Source organism: Ctenopharyngodon idella, chromosome 1 (genome assembly GCF_019924925.1).
Source record: "Ctenopharyngodon idella isolate HZGC_01 chromosome 1, HZGC01, whole genome shotgun sequence".
Classification (NCBI taxonomy): domain Eukaryota; kingdom Metazoa; phylum Chordata; class Actinopteri; order Cypriniformes; family Xenocyprididae; genus Ctenopharyngodon; species Ctenopharyngodon idella.
This window is the reverse complement of record NC_067220.1, coordinates 7131306-7136178: the sequence shown is the minus strand read 5'-3', so window position 1 is coordinate 7136178 and position 4873 is coordinate 7131306.

Sequence of the window (4873 nt, the reverse complement as noted above, 5' to 3'; positions counted from 1 at the left end):
TCAGTTGTACGTATTTATGCGATTGCTAAATTGTTTATTTGTTCTTTTTAAATTACTGAGTGTTTACTTGTCTTTAATAATGCTTGAAATGTATGTTAGTTAGGCAAGTTGTTTTTACTATGGTATTTTTAAACCATAGGCAATAGTTTATTGTGTAAGGGTTCTTGAACCTGTTGATTTTTGCTCATGGTATTCAGCTACAATGAAATGTTTTGCAATACGACTTAGAACGTAATTTCAAATATTGAAGATTCATCATTTAGACATCATATAGAGGTAAGGAAGACGGCTCATTAACCACTAAAAATGGTCGATCGAATGCGATGTTTGCCAGATGGTACAATCTTTCACAGACGTCTCTGCGATGTACGTGTGCTATCTTGGAAATGATATCCTAAGGTTTTTTTTACCTTATTGGAATCTAAATTAGGAATCGATAAGAATCGGAATCAATAAGCAGAATCAGTGTAAAAGTTTGCAACACCACACTTTTTGTGCACAGATGTTATTTTTTTAAGCAGACTGGACCATATGTGTTTGAGGATTCTGCAATGTCCAGTCTGTTATTACTTGAATCCTTTCCCATGCAAATGAAACACACACACACACACACACACACATACACATCTTCCCCTCATTGAGACATGCTTCCTTCCTTTTCCCAGATGCTTTTGTATGGAGAGCCACCCAGTTATTTAAAAAGTCCATTAGGCACATGTTTAGAGAGCCTGAGATTAAAAATAACAAGAAACAGGCCCACAGTTCAACATGCCAGCATTGCATGTTGTGTTCTGAAGATGTTTGGGCATTTGCACAGAATTTGAACTAAATAAATAACATGAATTAAAAACTATTCACAAAGACATTTCCAATGACCAGTTCAAAGTTACTATCTAAAAAAAGGTCCAATCGACTTTGACAATGGAAAGAAGACTGGTCTAAGCATATGGCCCTCCTCAAGGGACATTTTTATCGTCAAGGATGTCAGTTTAATCAGAACTGAATTTGACAAACACCAGGAGTGTTGTTTTTCTTCGCTGTTTTTCTTTCTTTTACCACAGCCCAAAAGAAATACATAATGACATTCTTTTTATAACCTTTGTCACTGACAACAATTTTGTCTCTCCGTGCGTGTATGTACGAGTTCGGCTTTTAAAAACAACAGGCTGCATATGTTTTTATTTCCATTTTTGTTGTTTTAGCTTGAATCTTCTTGATGTTATACTTAAAGACATGATGTCATAACCCAAGGGTTGAGTTATTTATCGCGGGCTTTTTGCGCCATCTTCAGGAGAGACTCGTGCAGCTCCGTCAAATTGGTGTATGTCTTCGGTAAAATACAGAAAATGTACGTTTTATTTTATCTAAAAACTCGTTATTGTTCTGTATATCGTTTAATTTTATGCAAAGCAACATATAGAGGCGCGATGTGAGTCACCTAAACGAGTATCGCGTCGGTCTTTTCACGTGATGGAAACGCCTGATGCCTTGCATAAAATTTTATTATTTTATTTAAAAAGATACAGAATATAAATACTTAGGATGTTAAAATATGTTCTCAGAATTGTACACTGATTATTTATGGAGAGGTTATGGAGTCAGTCACAGCATTTTTCGGCTACGAATGAAACGGAGGGCGGCGGACTAAAGTTTGCAGTTCCCCCGCCGAACGCGAGCCATCTCCGGCGCGAGATCCAGCGCTGTTACGGTGGAAAAAGGAAAAAAGAAACTTGAATTACTTCTAAATGTTTAATTTGTACTTGTAATATTTGTTAAATGAGCTTAAATGTAGGCAATATGTATTAAAAACGATATAAAATATGCTATACTATATGATCGAAAATAAAGGAATTACCATGCAAACCAGTGGTTGTGTGGAGTATTTAAAAAAAGTTTAGAGGATTTAAGTTAATCCCTAAACATTAACTAATGTATGAAGTAATAAAAAAAGCTAGTATTATAGTAAAAATTAATCAACCCAATTTGCTGGGTAAAATTAACCCAACATGTATTCTGTCCTATATTGTGTTGTTTTTAGAGTTTATAGTTTATAACCAATGTTAGTGATTATTGCATGCATACTTTCCCACAATCACTGTAACAGTTCATTGTTGCACATCTCATCCCATGCACTTCTTTACACTGTTGTCGCCCACCACACTGAGTGAAGGTCCCTCAGTTGCCTGGGATCAGAGATGCTGGCAGGCTGAAAATGTGAGGCATGACATAGTCCAAGAAGCATGAAACAGTCTCACCCACGCGCTTCTGCCTGATGTAGCCCACGGAGACCATGATCTCCTTCATATTGAGACTTGTAGCTATACCTCTAAGCTCAAACATCTTCCTCTATTTGTGCATTCGTTTGGTCACTTTGTCAAAACCGTCTGAGTGAGATCACCATTTACTCCTGAACAGGCTGTATTTTTTAAATGTCTTTTATGCTTTTGTTAACCACAAGCTGTTATTTCTTTCTATTAGAACATGAAACACCTCATTCAGTTGGTTTTCATTATATGTGCACAGGACTATTTTGTTGTGATTTATGCGATGAATATGTAAAGCCATGCATTAAAAGAATTCTCTCCTGATTAATCACTGTTATACTGTCATAACTCATTTGCAATAACAACTGCCAGTTTGCTTACGTTGCTGTCTGTGCTGTAATATAGAATGGTCTCATATTGCATGGCAAAGAACAGATGTGTTCCCCTTTGCAGAAAATGTTATACAGCAACGTCTTTCAAATGACGACTGAAAGAGACACTGCAAATGCTGAACCTTTCAGAAAGGATTTTTTTTTTTCTTTACATACCAAATCTCTCTGGTATACCTTTTTTATTTTGTAAGTAATTCCTTATGAAACTTGTGTATGGCACTTGCTTAGATATTTTTGGACATTTTTCAAATAATGGTACTTGAAACGTAAAGTTCTATTAGTCTTTTTCGAATATTACTTTTCATGCAGTGTGTAATATAGCTATTTAATGTTGTCACGATACTGAAATTTCTAACTTCGATATGATACCTTGAAAAATATTGATATTCGATACCATTTTCGATATCACGGTAAAAGTAAATAGTAATAAAATATGAACAAATAAACGATAGCACAAATGAATACAATAGAATAAAAATACAAATGAAATAAACATGTCTTTAAGTATCTCAGGTAGGTCTAACAGTAGTATTCAGGTCAGAAATACTACAGAAATTAAAGTAATCAAATGTAAAATAACACTGGATAGGTTTCATTGTAAAAATGAAATACAGTTAATTTTCAATTTCAACTTACAATTAAAGTTATTCAATCAAGAGCACTGAGTGATTTTCTCTTTGTCTTTTATTCTTTGATTAACATGACAGACAGCAGCAGGTTTATTAGGCTGCTGTCACTTTAAGAGCTTATGCACAGATCCAATATACTGTTACATATGTGTTTTCTCTCAACTATTTATGTTCCAAAACTGAGTGTATTTATCTGAATACTCAGCAAGACGGGCATTTTGACATAATTTTGTATGTATTTGACCATTTAAGCACAATAGTGCTTAGTTAAAAGTTAATTTGGTACTCGCAAGCTGTTTGAGAGGCGGCTTTATGAGAGCGCCACTTATATAGATCAGTGGTGCGTGTGCTTTTGGTGTGAGCACAAAACCTGCGGGAATGAGTAAAATGATGTGCAATACAAGAACCATTCAACCGGAGCGAATGAGACGAGTGAGTGACAGAAGGCGGGTGTGTGTCAATTCACCGTCAGAGAGAAGACTGGTATCGGTGTATCGATACTGCAGAAAATGAGTATTGGAACTGTTTCAGATACACATCGAAATATTGATTTTTTTTTTTTGACAACACTAAATGTAAAATGTCTGCAAAGTTTTAAAGATTAAAGTGCATGACAGACAAAAATTGTCGTCATGTCGAGAAGACACAGTTTTCAGCACTGCGAATCTACTTTGCATGGAATTGGACTGAAAATGATACGGTAAAATCGCCGCCATCATTACATTGTTCGTATCACTGTGTATCAAGCACCGAGGAAGCCTCCGGAGCTGAAATTCAGATATGGTAATGGGCGTTACGTTTCCGACACACGCTATAAGCGCTCGACCAATCACAACAGACTGGGCCATCTGGCCAATCAGAGCAGAGCAGGCTCTCAGAAAGGCGGGGTTTAGAGAGACTGAATCTTCGAATGAACCGTTTTCAGACTCTTTGAGAATGTATTTTATGAGAAAATTAGTGTTATTTGACCTTGGATGCATGTAAACCTATTCTAAGAGACCTCCAAAACACAATTGGGAAATAGCATAATTGGGGCACTTTAATGAAAATTGAATGCAAAAGCAACTTTGTGTTAAATTTCATATTTGTCACCAGCTGATCTATGAATATTGTCTGCTAATTAATTTGCCTTATTGGGAAAAAATGCAGACCAATTGCCTTTATAAGCATACTTGTTTGGTTCAAGTAAAGTAGACTAGGAACTTCATGTCTTTCTTTGTGAAGCACTTTTATAATCAAGTTTATCTAACATTACTGACCCCAAACTATTAAATGGTACTGTACATACTAATAGTTAAAATTTAATACACAAAGTACATGCAAAAAATGTTATATATATATATATATATATATATATATAGTTTTTAACCTTTTCCCAAATAAACAGAAAATGTTTTAGTTCTCTTTCAGTAAAGCAACTTTATATTAAACAGTAAGCAAAACAAACAATGTGCTGATTGCATGCAAACTCATTAGCCTAAATAATGAAGACAAGGCTTTTCCGTATTTAAAGTGCACAATTGTCTACATGTTTACACCACATTCGTTTCCCCAACCAAAGTTTATAAATGGTACTAAATCATAAACG